The sequence below is a fragment of the Saccopteryx bilineata genome, chromosome 3 (genome assembly GCF_036850765.1).
Source record: "Saccopteryx bilineata isolate mSacBil1 chromosome 3, mSacBil1_pri_phased_curated, whole genome shotgun sequence".
In the NCBI taxonomy this organism is placed as follows: domain Eukaryota; kingdom Metazoa; phylum Chordata; class Mammalia; order Chiroptera; family Emballonuridae; genus Saccopteryx; species Saccopteryx bilineata.
In genome coordinates, this window is record NC_089492.1 from 207,351,291 (window position 1) to 207,366,331 (window position 15,041).

General features: G+C 42.1%; 1 protein-coding gene across 5 annotated transcripts in view; it reads right to left on the reverse strand.

Moving 5' to 3' along the window:
- Positions 1-15,041, reverse strand: part of EVI5 (ecotropic viral integration site 5) — a 269,819-nt gene that overhangs the window by 241,936 nt on the left and 12,842 nt on the right. Inside the window, exon 2 of one of the 5 annotated variants that reach the window (XM_066268646.1) lies at positions 11,769-11,914. The exons of the other annotated variants lie outside the window; for them this stretch is intronic. The gene's annotated coding sequence lies outside the window, so the exon portion shown is untranslated. The remainder of the gene's footprint in view (positions 1-11,768; positions 11,915-15,041) is intronic. 5 annotated transcript variants of the gene reach the window in all.

Here is a 15,041-nt window from a genome sequence, read left to right on the forward strand (position 1 = left end):
GAATTTAGACCACTGACGTTCAAAGTGATTATGATATAGTTGGACTAATATCTACCATACTGATTACTGTTTCTATTTGTTGCCCATGTTCTTTGTTCCTATTTTTGTCTTCCAACTTTTTTCTGCCATTTTTGGTTTTAAGTTGAACATTTTATATTATTCCATTTTCTCTCCTTTCTTAAGATACAGGTTATACAGTACTCCCCCATCCACCATGTCACTTTTCATGGTTTCAGTTCCTCATAGTCAACTGCAGTCTGAAAATATGAAATGGGAAGTCCAAGAAATTCATAAGTCTTAAGTTTTAAATTGTGTGCCATTTGGAGTAGCATGATGAAATTTTGCACCATCACACTTGGGACATAAACCATCCCTTTATATATGCTATCTGCCCATTAGTCACTTAGTAGTAGTCTGGGTTATCAGATCAACTACTGCAGTATTACAGTGCTTGTGGTTAAGTAACCATTACAGTAGAAGCCTAACAGTATGTTACAATGCCGACATCATTCACCTCACTTCTTCACATCAAGTAGGCACTGTATCATCTTACATCATACTACATAAGGGTGAGTACAGCACAGTAAGATATTTTGAGAGAGAGACGAAATTCACATACTTTCATTATAGTATATTGTTGTAATTGTTCTATTTCATTATTAGTGATTGTCGTTCATCTCTTACTATGCTTAATTTATAAATTAAACTTGCCTGACCGGTGGTGGTGCAATTGGGGCACAGAGGACCTGGGTTCAAAATCTCGGAGTCGCCTGGCCTGTGGTGGCGCAGTGGATAAACCTTCAGCCTGGAATGCCAAGGTTGCAGGTTCGAAACCCCGGGCTTACCTGGTCAAGGCACATACCGCAAGCAAGCAATGAACAACTAGCCTGAAACAACTATGAGTTGTTACTTCCCATTCCATGCTCCCCTTTCTCTCCTGTCTCTGTAAAATCAATAAAGTATTTTAAAAAAAAAATCTCGGAGTCACTGGCTTGAGCAAGGGCCAGCTTGAGCATGGGATCATCAACATGATCCCAAGTTCATTGGCTTGAGCAAGGGGTCACTGGCTTGGCTGGGGCCCCCCAGTCAAGACATGTATGAGAAGCAATCAATGAACAACTATAGTGATGCAACTATAAGTTGATGCTTCTCATCTCTCTTCCCTTCCTCTATTTCACTCTCTCTAAAAATAAATAAATAAAAATAAATTACTTAATAAAACTTTATCATAGGTATACATACCATAGAATATAAATGGTTTGGGACTATCCACAGTTTCAGGCATCCACTGGGGGGTCTTGGAACATATCCCCCATGGATAAGGATAAGGGGAAATGACTGTGATTCTTTTTTTATTTTTCTACTAGTTGTTCTCCAATTCTACTTTCAAACAGCACTATACCACTGCATGGGTAGTGAGAGTACCATATAATAATCATAAATCTTTCCCCAAACATCCCTTGTTCAATTGATATCATTCATTTCACTTATGCATAAGTATACATCTATACATAAACATACTTAATCAAATATACTGTTGATATTTTGAGCAAACTCTTATTAGATCAATAAAAACAAGAAAAATAAAAGGTTTTCTTTTATATTCACATTCCTTTTTCATGGATCTTCCTTACTTTATATAGATCTGAGTTTCTGACATGTATCATTTTCCTTCTCACTAAAGAACTTTTTTTTTTTTTTTGTATTTTTCTGAAGCTGGAAACGGGGAGAGACAGTCAGACAGACTCCCGCATGCGCCCAACCGGGATCCACCTGGCACACCCACCAGGGGCGACGCTCTGCCCCTCCAGGGCGTCGCTCTGCCGGGACTAGAGCCACTCTAGCGCCTGGGGCAGAGGCCAAGGAGCCATCCCCAGCGCCCGGGCCATCTTTGCTCCAATGGAGCCTTGGCTGCGGGAGGGGAAGAGAGAGACAGAGAGAGACAGAGAGGAAGGCGCGACGGAGGGGTGGAGAAGCAAATGGGCGCTTCTCCCTGGCCGGGAATCGAACCTGGGTCCCCTGCACGCCAGGCCGACGCTCTACCGCTGAGCCAACCAGCCAGGGCCTAAAGAACTTTTTAAACATATCTTGCAAGGCAACAAATTCCTTCAATTTTTGTTTGTTTCAGAAACTCTGTGGACAAGTCCTGCCGGGGGTGAGGACAATGGAGACGCAAAGACCCAACTCCGGGGCCAGGTTCAGTGATGCAGATCCACTTTATTCAGGAAGTAAGCTAGCTTATATACATGGGTTCAGCCTATAGGGTGTTACAACATGTCCATCATAGTCAATGGCTGAAAAGATCAGGGAGCTGCATGGTTGGCGCTGAGTCACTTCCTTATAGCGGGCGAGCTCCCTTCCTGGGTATGCCCAGGAGGGTTCTGGGAGCTGGAGTATTCTTACAGCATTGCATCAGCCACAGCTGCTAGGAATGCGCTCTGCGCTCCACCCACAAAACTCCATTTCTCCTTCACTTGTGAAGAAAAATATTGCAAGGTAAAGAATTATAGGCTGTTTATTTTTCTCTTAGCACTTTAAATATTTTAGTGCACTTTTTTCTTGCTTGCACAGTTTCTGAGAAATTCGATATAATTAACTCTTATCAGTGTTTCTCCACAGCTAAGGTATGTTTTTCCCCTGGCTTCTGTCAGGATTTTCTAAACTTTATTTTTGATTCTCTGTAGTTTGAAGATGATATGCCGCTTAACCTGTGGTGGCGCAGTGGATGAAGAGTCGAGCTGGAACACTGAGGTCGCTAGTTCGAAACCCCAGGCTTGCCTGGGCAAGGCACATATGGGAGTTGGTGCTTCCTGTTCTTTTCCTCCTTCTCTCTTTCTCTCTCCCCTCTAAAATGAATGAATAAAATCTGTTAAAAAAATGATATGCCTAGGTATAGCTGTTTGGCACTTATCCTGATCTGCTGTTCTCTAAGCATCCTGGATCTGTGATTTGGTATCTGACTTGATTTGGGCAATTCTACATCATTTATTATTTCAAATATTTCTTCTGTTCCTTTCTATCTTCTTCCCTTTATAGAATTCCCATTATGTGTAAATTAAACCTTTTGTAGTTGTCCCACAGGTTTGTCTGGTTTTTTTCTCTGGGTTTTTTTTTTTTCTTTGCAAGAGAGAGAGAGACAGGAAGGAAGAAAGATTAGAAGCATATAGTTCCAGTTCTTTAGTTGTTCACTGATTGCTTCTCATACATGCCTTACCCAGCGGACTCCAGCCAAGCTAGTGACCCCTTGCTCAAGCCAGCGACCTTTGGCTGCAAGCCAGCAACCAGGGTATCATGTCAGTGATCCCACGCTCAAGCCAGCAACCCCACACTCAAGCTGGTGAGCCTGCACTCAAGCCAAATGAGCCTGTGCTCAAGCCAGCGACCTTTGGGTTTCAAACCTGGGACCTCAGCACCCCAGGCTGACGCTCTATCCACTGCACCACCACAGTCAGGCGTGAATATTTTGTACTGTTCTTTTTTTTTCTTTTTTCAGTGTGTGATTTTTCTCTTTGCTTTTTAGTTTTGGAAGTTTCTATTGAAATACCCTCAAGATCAGAGATTTTTTTCCTCTGTCCAGTTCATGTCCAGTCTACCAAAAAGCCCCAACAAAACCATTCTTCATTTGTTACAATGTTTTTGATCTCTAGCATTTCTTTTTGGTTGCTTCTTAGAATTTCTATCTCTGTTAACACTGCCCATCTGTTTTTGCATTGCTGTCTACTTTATTCATGAGAGCCCTTAGCATCTTAACCATAGTTGTTTTAAATTCTTTCTTTGATAATTCCAACATCCCTATTACATCTGAGTCTGGTTCTGATACTTGCTCTATCTCTTCTGTGAAAAAAATCATCTGCAAATGGAATCAACAATGTTGGGGTCCTTAAATTGGAGTCAAAAGGCCATTAGAGAAGTCAAGCTTTAACACTTCTACACCTGGATTGGGTTTGGACTTTTGGACTTGCATGCTTGCCATAGAAGCACATCCTGAAACTTGACTCTCTGTTTCTATGCTGACTCTTACCTCAGAGTCTCATCACCCTGACCAATCCTTTTAGATAGGAAAAGTTTCTTTTGTTATAACTTCTGGCTTTTGCCTTTATAAGCTCTAGCTTTGTCTTTCCTGGAGCACATGTCAGGTCTTCCACTGAATCTAGACCTCCCAGATTCTGATCCTCTGAGATCCTTTAAGTATTGTTTCATAGTGACCTACAATCTTATTTGACCAAGTGTATTAAGACTTTTGATGTTGGCCCTGGTCAGCTGGCTCAGTGGCAGAGTGTTAGCCTGGCAAGTGGATGTCCCAGGTTCAATTCTCAGTCAGGGCACACAGGAGAAGCACCCATCTGTTCTCCACCCTTTCCCCCTCTCATTTCTCTCTTTCTCTCTCTCTCTCTCTTCCCCTCCTATACCCATGGCTGGGTTGGAACAAGTTGGCCCCGGTGCTGAGGATAGCTCCATGGATTCTGCCTGCGGCCAGCTCAGTTGCTGAGCAACAGAGCAATGTACCAGATGGGCACAGCATCATCCCCTAGTGGGCTTGCCATGCTTGCCATGCTTGCCGGGTGGATCTGGGTTGGTCTGGGCACATGTAGGAGTCTGTCTCTGCCTCCACTTCTCTCACTAATTTAAAAAAAAAAAAAAAGACTTTTGATGTTTGACATACTTCCCAAAATTCAAAAATTAATCTTTTATTTTAATCAGAAAATAACTTTGGTATTTTTAAGAAGGATCCCAAAAACATTTCAAAGGAAATCTCTTTACAAAAGGGGAGAATTAAGCTAATTAGGCCTTCTTAATGTGCTAAAATTATGAGATTTGGCAAATGGATTTTACCATCTTGCCCCCTCTCAAGGATATAAACATGTACTGTATTACTGATGATTTCCGTGCATTCTCATTGAGTAGAAGCATTCCCGTATCAGAGTGTATAGCCACAGCTGTCACTAAAGTACTTCTAGAAAGAATTTTTCCAACCTGGGCCATCCCCACCAAACTCCAAAGCAACCAGTAAACTTACTTTACAGGACAAATTTTACAATAGATATGTGAGATTTGGCCAATATTGCAAAATTTTCATTACATTTGTCATCTCCAGTCCTCCGACCTTGTGGAACAAATGAGGTGATTAAAACTCAACTGGCAAAGTCATTTAATCTTTTAATCTGTCTTGACCTAAACTCTTTTTTAACCTAAGATCTACTCCTTTTGGCAAACATTGTCTCCTTTTGAAATCATTGCCAGCCAAACATATCTTATTAAAAAGAGACCTTCCAACAAATTAAAGAACTTGTAACAGCCCCTGAAAATAATGCAAAGCTTGGAGAGCAATCTTTTCACAGTGTGCTCTCAGGAAACGCAGATTTGCAATATCATTATTTCCAACCTGGAGATTTTGTCCACTGGGAACATCGCTGTCACAAGGATGCCCTCCAACATTGTTGGAAAGGGCTATATCAAGTATTATTGACTCCCTTGCCACTAAACTCAAAAGTATTGACTCGTGGATTCATGTCCTTCATTTTAAAAAAGACACCCTCACCTACACCTCATTCATCCAACTGAACATCCCAGCCTCTTGGAGATGTCAAATTAAAAATATTCAGCTCTCCTGGCCTGTGGTGGCACAGTGGGGTTTTTTTTGTTTGTTTGTTTTTGTATTTTTCTGAAGCTGGAAACAGGGAGAGACAGTCAGACAGACTCCCGCATGCGCCCGACCGGGATCCACCCGGCTCTGCCCACCAGGGGGCGTCGCTCTGCTGCGACCAGAGCCACTCTAGCGCCTGGGGCAGAGGCCAAGGAGCCATCCCCAGTGCCGGGGCCATCTTTGCTCCAATGGAGCCTTGGCTGCGGGAGGGGAAGAGAGAGACAGAGAGGAAGGAGGGGGGGTGGAGAAGCAAATGGGCGCTTCTCCTATGTGCCCTGGCCGGGAATCGAACCCGGGTCCCCTGCACGCCAGGCCGACGCTCTACCGCTGAGCCAACCGGCCAGGGCCAGCACAGTGGGTTTTAAAGCATCAACCTGAAATGCTGAGGTCACTGGTTCAAAACCTTGGGCTTGCCCAGTCAAGGCACATAGGACAAGCAAGCAATGAACAACTAAAGTGAAGCAACTATGAGTTCATACTTCTCACTCCACCCACCCTTCTCTCTCCTCTCTCTGTAAAATCAATCAACAAAATCTTTAAAAAAAAAAAAAAAGACAAAACAACAAATCAACCCCACACCAACAACAACCTGGATGAGAAGCAAACAATATCAGGAGCAGAAAGCTTTCTCAAGATTCAGGACCAGGCCAATAAAGCTAATCCTTGCCACGTATAACCCTATGTTTATTTCATAATTACTTTTGTAGTTATATTCTTGGCCACAAAAATGCTTTAAATACTCCTATGACAAGCCAGTCATCTTCCCTGTGTTTTGGATTGCCTACTACAATCATTCCATATTATTAGCCTATGTTCATGACATGTTTGGACAGACATTTACTAGCTATCTTAGCTTTATTTCTGTTATTTCTGGACCTTCAAACTTTAATTACTGTGTTCAACTGATTTTAATCATATAATTTCTTCTATCTTTATTTTAATATCTTTGGTATATGAAAACAGATAGAAAATAATCTATGTTCAATTTTCTCAGTCCTTACCCAACTCTGGAAACCCATCTGTTAGATTTACCATCCATCACTCACCTGCTACTACTTTTTCAACAACAATGATCCCATTGCACTCCCCCCATAACAAATTTTTCATCTGTACCTAAAATTACCATTGAAAACAAAAGACTTTCCATAAATGTGACCTACTGAATTTATTCCCTAGAACCAGTTCATTTATTCCTTACACTCTCAATCTAAAATGTTCTTAGGCTACATGAAGACACCTATTAAACCTCTAAAGCCTTTCCTAAGGCTACCTATTAATAACTCCTTTAATTTCTGAAATCTGTCCACATTTTATGTGCACCTTCTGCATATACTTTTGTTTGTGGCTATAACAATACCTTCTGGGCCGATAAATGTTTGTATTCTTGGAGGATGTGCGTACAATGCATTCTTGGACAAATAACCACTTTCTTTACCATTCTAAAGCTAATGCCAGCTCTGACCCTTAGACAACAGAGGGCCCTTTCTATAATAGAAGATTATCCAGATAAAGACTCCTCTGAATATGAAGCTATGGAAAATCACAAGGATGTAACAACCTCCCAGCTGGTTATTCTGGTAATCAGTTAAATTGACTTCTAATGATTTGGGGTACTTGGTTTGGAATATTGACAGTTGACCATGAAGTTATGCTATACAAATTGACTAGAAGAGTTAACAGAATTGCCTGACCCAGCACACCAGCTATTAGAGCTCAACAAAAATCTTTGGATTCCTTAGCCCACATAGTACTTGATAAATTGCATTGCTCTTGTCTATTCACTTGCAGCACAAGGTGGCATCTGTGCTATAATCAACACCCTGCTAAACTTAGATAAACACCTCTTCCCAGATATAATTAGAAACAACCAAGTATCTTAAACTCACAAAGTCCCTTAAACGTCACTCAAAAGTCACCACTGGCATCCCTAACTCATTGGAAATTAAACTTTCTAACACTTTTCAGCTCCCAGCCAGACTCAGGGCCATTTTAAGATCTGGTTTACAAATTGTTCTAATTATCATTGTTCTGATTTGTTCACTCTTCCTCACTGTCAAATTGTTGATGTGCTGTATAACCAAATATCCTAACACCATTGTCAAAACTCAGACAGTGGTTGCTCAAAGACTAGAGATGATTAATCAAGCTTCCCACCTTGAAGAGTAATTCACTTTGGCTCTGGCTGGTTGGCTCAGTAGTAAAATGTCGGCCCAGCATGTGGATGTCCCAGGTTCAATTCCCAGTCAGAGCACACAGGAGAAGCGACCATCTGCTTCTCCACCCCTCCATCTCCCCCTTCTTTCCTTCTCTCTCTCCTCCCTCTCCTGCAGCCATAGCTTGATTGGTTCAAGTGTATTGGCCCCAGGTGCTGAGGACGGCTCCGTGGAGCCTCCATCTCAGGCGCTAAAAATAGCTCAGTTGCAAGCATGGCTCCAGACGGTCAGAGCATCAGGCCCAGATGGGGGTTGCCAGTGGATCCCAGCTAAGGTACATGAGGGAGTCTGTCAATCTCCCCTTGTCTCACTTAGAAAAGAAGGGAGAAAACAAAGGAGTAATTCACTTTGAGATCCTGGCTGAAGACAACTACAAGTAAAGGCCATGCCCAAGGGCCTCTTTGTTGCTCAAATGTGGCCACTGCCCAATGGCTATGATTTGTACTCCAATAACACCTCTATAGAGGCTATAGCCTTATGGCACATGACCAAATATACCTGACAGCTCTATACCAAAATGGTTGATCATCAGTGCTAAGACTGGATCTCCATCCAAATGGGAAATGTGAACAGAATCACCTCAAAATGAAATCAACAATGTCAAGGGTCCCTAAATTGGAGTCAAGAGGGCATTAGAGGCCCTGGCCGGTTGGCTCAGCGGTAGAGCGTCGGCCTGGCGTGCAGGGGACCCGGGTTCGATTCCCGGCCAGGGCACATAGGAGAAGCGCCCATTTGCTTCTCCACCCCCCCCTTCTTTCTCTCTGTCTCTCTCTTCCCCTCCCGCAGCCAAGGCTCCATTGGAGCAGAGATGGCCTGGGCGCTGGGGATGGCTCCTTGGCCTCTGCCCCAGGCACTAGAGTGGCTCTGGTCGCAGCAGAGCGATGCCCTGGAGGGGAAGAGCACCACCCCCTGGTGGGCAGAGCATCGCCCCTGGTGGGCGTGCCGGGTGGATCCCGGTGGGGCGCATGCGGGAGTCTGTCTCTCCCCATTTCCAGCTTCAGAAAAATACAAAAAAAAAAAAAAGAGGGCATTAGAGAAATCCGGCTTATAAACATCCACACCCCGATGAGGTTTGAACTTCTGGACTTTCAGGCTTGCCCCAGAAGCACATCCTGAAACTTGATTCTCTGTTTCTGTGCTGATTCTTACTTCAGTCTTATCACCCAGACCTAACCAATCCTTTTTGAGCTAATCATCACACCATGTTAGACAGCCAGTTGGAAAGCTTCTCTGGTTTTCTTTCTTTCCTGGAGCACATTTCATGTCTTCCCCTGAATCTGGATCTCCCATATTTAAATCCTTTAGGATTCCAAATAAATTTTGTTTTACTTTGCAGTTTCAGTTCTTCCTTGTTCAACATTACAAACTGTTTTGTTTTGTTTTACTTTTAGTATATCTTGTAATTTTTCTTAATAGCTGGACATGAAGAAGTATTAGGTAGAAAGAACTACTATAAATAGGCATTTAATAATGTGGTGGGAAGGTAGGAGGAGTCAATCTCAGTCTTTTAGTGAGCCTTATCTCTGTACTGAATATCACATGTACTTCTCAGTGTTCACCCACACCTCACCTCACTCCCTTCGTGGGATGGGATATTTAGAGTGGGCTGGAATTGGTTATTTTCCTGCCCCCAGGTCAGTCAGGCTCTGATAAAACCCCAGCAGGTGAACCTGTCAATGTTTCAATGACAAAAGAAATTTGATAGGTGTGATTTAATTCAAGGATTTTACAATGAGGAGATTATACTGAATTATCTGGGTTGGGTCCATCTGAAGATGCTATGCAGTTGGCCTTGAAGATAGGGAGCCAAGGAATGCAATGCAAGAAATAAAAGGAATGCAACTCTTAACTGGAAAAGGCAAGGAAACAGATTCTATTCTAAGAACCAACCATGCCAATTCCTTAATATTAGCCCAGTAAAAATATCTGTTTTAAGCCATTAAATATGTGATAATTTGTTACAGCAGCAATAGGAAACTAATATAGTATGTGTGCGTGCATGTGTGTGTGTGTACCATACTCCATTAGCTGCATAGCATTCTATTATTTGAATGCATCATATGTTATTTAGACAATCCTTTACTGATGGATATACTTGGGTTGTTTCCAAATTTTTACTATAATATATTAGGTGCCATGAACACTTCTAAGTGTACCTTTCCTCATTTATGTGTTTTTCTATAAATTATTCCATAAGTTGCAACTATTGATTCCAATAATATATTTAATTTTTTTTTTTTTTTAATACTTTGGGCCCTGGCTCGTGGCTCAGTGGATAGAGTGTCAGCTCAGTGTATGGACATCGCAGTTCGATTCCTGGTCAGGACACACAAGAGAAGTGACCATATGCTTCTCTTCCCCCTCCCTCTCCCTCCCTCTCCCCCTTCTCTTTCTCTTTCCCTTCCACAGCCAGTTCAACTGGTTCCAGTATTGGCCCTGGGCACTAAGGATAGCTCAGCTGGTCCCAGTGCATCAGCCTCAGGTGCTAAAAATAGCTCAGGGGCCCTGGCCAGTTAGCTCAGTGGTAGAGCGTTGGCCTGGCTTGTAGATGTCCCAGGTTCAATTCCCAGTCAGGGCACATAGGAGAAGTGCCCATCTGCTTCTCCACCTCTCCCCTCTTGCTTCGCTCTCTCTCTCTTCCTCTCTCTCTCTGTCCTCCTGCAGCCATCGCTCAGCTGGAACAAGTTGTCACCGGGTGCTGAGGATGGCTCCATGGCCTCTACCTCAAGCTCTAAAAAGAGCTCAGTTGCTGAGCAACGGAGCAACAGTCCAGATTGGCAGAGCATCGCCCCATAGTGGGCTTTCCAGGTGGATCCCAGTCAGAGCACAGGCAAGAAGTCTGTCTTTGCCTCCCCTCCTCTCATTGAATTAAAAAAATATATAGCTCAGTTGATTTGAGCATCAACCCAAGATGAGGGCTTGGTTGCCAGATGGATTTCAGTCAGGGTGCTTGCAGGAGTCTGTTTCACTATTTTAAAAGTATGTATTTTGATGAGAGAGAGAGAGAGAAACATTGATTTCTCATTCCACTTATTTATACATTCATTAGTTGATTCTTGTGTGTGCCTTGACTGGGGATAGAACTTGTAACCTTGGTGTATTGAGACGCTCTAACCAGGGCTATATTTTAAATTTCAATAGATTTTTTAAATTAACCTCCAAAAAGGCTATATTTTTTAGTCACATTAGTAACATTCAAGCTCCTCCTTCCTTCAAAGCTCTATTCTTCCAGCTTCTGTTAACTCACTTTCCTGATTTTCCTTTTATAACAGCTACTACATATTCTCTTCCTTTGCAGACTACTCTCCATCAGTTCATTTCTTAAATGTCAATGGCCCCCAAAGTTCCAATTCCATCCTGGGTTCTCTCCTTACTACACACACTTCCAGAGTTATCTCATCTACTTCTTTCCACCCCTATTACTATTTATAGACAAAACAATTATTACCCCGTTTCCCTCCAAAAGCCACACCTCCGCTGTGTTCTCTCTATTAATGATTGACACACCGATGTCTAGCAGCCCATGGCAGATACATGGGTGTCAACTGACCCCTCCCTTAGCCTCACCCATATATCATAGCTCTAGAACCCATAAAATTATCTTCCTCCCTATCAATTCCTTAGAACAGGAACATATCAATTTCCAACTGTATTACTTTATTGTAATTGGGTTTTCCCCAATTCAAGTCTTGTATCCATTATACCAAGAAAATCTTTCTGAAATTCAATTCTAATTTGCCATTCAAGTAAACCTATCATAGATTGCTGGTTGACATATAAAATAGTATAACCACTTGGGAAAACTGTTTTGCAATGTCTCCTAAAGTTAAACATACATTTCAGTAATTCTGCCCCAAGTTATTTATCCAAGAGAAATAAAAATGTATGTTAATAAAAAGACTAGGCCTGACCTGTGGTGGCGCAGTGGATAAAGTGTCGACCTGGAAATGCTGGGGTCGCTGGTTCGAAACCCTGGGCTTGCCTGGTCAAGGCACATATGGGAGTTGATGCTTCCAGCTCCTCCCCCCTTCTCTCTCTCTGTCTCTCTCTCTCCTCTCTAAAAAAAAAAAAATGAATAAAAAAAATTTTTTTTTAATAAAAATAAAAAAAATAAAAAGACTAGTGGCCAAGCATTCATAAAAGCTCTATTAATAGCCAAATGGGAGAATGGATAAACAAACTGTGTTATACTATGCATTATTACACACCAATTTAAAAGAACACACTACTGATATGAGCAACAACATGGATGAATTTCAAAATCATATGCTGAACATAAGAAGCCAGACAGAAAAGAATACACACTGTATTGTCCTATTTATGAAGTTAAAGAACAAGAAAAGCTAATCTAAAATATAACAGGACAATAGGGATTGACTAAATCAGGGGTCAGGAACCTATGGCTCGCAAGCCAGATGTGGCTCTTTTGATGGCAGCATCTGGCTCGCAGACAAATCTTTAATTAAAAAAATAATAACGTTAAAAATATAAAACATTCTTATGTATTACAATCCATTCATTTCCTACCGCTCATGTTTATGGTTGCAGATGGCTGGAGCCAATTACAGCCACCCTCTGGACAACACCAAATTTTTATTGGATAATGCCTAACGTACAGGGGTCGTTGAATGGCTCTCACGGAATTACATTTTAAAATATGTGGCGTTTATGGCTCTCTCAGCCAAAAAGGTTCCCGACCACTGGACTAAATGAACCATGAGGGATTCACACAGGCAAATACATGTATCAAAACTCAATCAATTGTATACTTAAGTTCTGTGCATTTTTCTACATGTAAATTTTACCTTAAAAAAAGTTTAAGACTTAAAACTTTTACTTCACTCAGCATTTCTCTTTAGTAGTAAAAGAAAAGACTCAAGTTTTAAGACAATTTAATAACTAAATTATGCTTTTATAAAAAAATTTTCTTTCTCAGAAACAAGAATCTATCAACGGTGACTTCCCAATACCTATCATTGTGCATGACATATAGAAAATGCTAAATATGGCCCTGGCCTGTTGGCTCTGTGGTAGAGCGTCGGCCTGGTGTGCAGGAGTCCCGGGTTCGATTTCCGGCCAGGGCACACAGGAGAAGCGCCCATCTGCTTCTCCACCCCTCCCCCTCTCCTTCCTCTCTGTCTCTCTCTTCCCCTCCCGCAGCCAAGGCTCCATTGGAGCAAAGTTGGCCTGGGCACTAAGGATGGCTCTATGGCCTCTGCCTGAGGCGCTAGAATGGCTCTGGTCGCAACAGAGCGATGCCCCAGATGGGCAGAGCATCGCCCCCTGGTGGGCATGCCGGGTGGATCCCGGTCGGGCGCATGTGGGAGTCTGACTGCCTCCCCGTTTCCAATTTCAGAAAAATACAAAAAAAAAAAAGAAAAAAGAAAAGAAAATGCCAAATCTGTTCTTTGGTGGGGTTTTTTTTTTTGTTTTTTTTTTTTTGTATTTTTCTGAAGCTGGAAATGGGGAGAGACAGTCAGACAGACTCCCGCATGCGCCCCACCGGGATCCACCCGGCACGCCCACCAGGGGGCGATGCTCTGCCCCTCCGGGGCGTCGCTCTGCTGTGACCAGAGCCACTCTAGCGCCTGGGGCAGAGGCCAAGGAGCCATCCCCAGCGCCCGGGCCATCTTTGCTCCAATGGAGCCTTGGCTGCGGGAGGGGAAGAGAGAGACAGAGAGGAAGGAGGGGGGGGGGGGGGGTGGAGAAGCAAATGGGCGCTTCTCCTATGTGCCCTGGCTGGGAATCGAATCCGGGTCCCCTGCACGCCAGGCCGACGCTCTACCGCTGAGCCAACCAGCCAGGGCCTCTTTGGTGGTTTTAATGATTTATGAACAATGTTTATAACTTTATTAAATTTCTAGATCATTTACTGACTCATTTTCCTTGTCTTGTGTGTTAAAAGTAAATGTACTGTCATGCTTGCCAACCTTTTTCATCTGGCAATACAAATGAAGTTTCTCCACATTTTCAAAAAGGCAGCCAAGTTGAAACTAAGTTTATTCTCATCTCTTACATGTATTAATATTTCAAATAAATATTCAAAGGTATTACTTTTTTTATGGGTTTATTCCCTAAAATTCATTCTCAATTTACTTCACAGTCTATCTTCTCATTATCAAATTCTGGCTCAGTCTTCTAAACTATTTTGGTTTCCAGTATACCTGAAGATACTAAATGTTTCTTCTATCCTTTTCTTATGTATCTCATTAAAATATCATATTATCCAATTACTCATTACATATTACACAATTGTTCATTAAAGCTACACTTTCATAAAGTATTTGCTAACAATCTTTTGACAAACTTACTAACATAATTTTGAGAATGACAGATTCATTTCTGGCATAGCCAAAGAACTGTGCCAGGCCAAAGAAGACAGCACCTAATCATTTGAGCACCAAGTCAAAAGTAGGACAATATCCCCATCTTTAGTTCTCTGTCAATGCTTACACTTTCCTAATAAAGACAGAGAGAGAGAAAGAGAGAGAGCAATTATCCATAAAAAAGCCAGTCAGTTCCCATTGTTCATAAGGTCCCTTCCTATAATACAGTAGTTAGCAGTTCCTTAACGAGAGAGCCCTAATAATGAACTCAAGACAATGAACAGTAAAACCAACAATGAAGAATCAAATAATAGCCAACATAAGCAGCTTCAGGAAACACTTTTCAGAGTACTACTGTGAGCATTGGATCAGTACAAAGAACAATTAACAAGCACTAAACCCACATTGTCTTTGGCCACTTTGAGTCAGTAAATGACCTAGAAATTTAATGAAGTTTTATGTCCACTTGGTCTGGTTATAGCCAGTGTAACCAGCTTCAGGAAACACTTTTCAGAAGTGAGCATTGGATTAGTGCAAAGAAAATTAACCAGCACTTAAACCACATTGTCTTTGGCCACTTAAAGGATAAACAGACAGCACAGGCAGGAAGAGCTCTTTTGAACTAAATAAACAGCTGGAAATGGCAACAATTAAACACACCAGGCAACTTGCAATAATGAGAAATGGGATGACTCCTTCTGAATAAACACATGGAGCCAAAGTTAACAGGTTCAACCCACTGAAGACAAATTAATTAACCCACTTGTTTCCAATGAGGAGGGACTATTATACCACTATGATACAGAGTAACTGCCCATGTTATCTTTGATTGATAGCTTGAATTTTATATGCAAACAT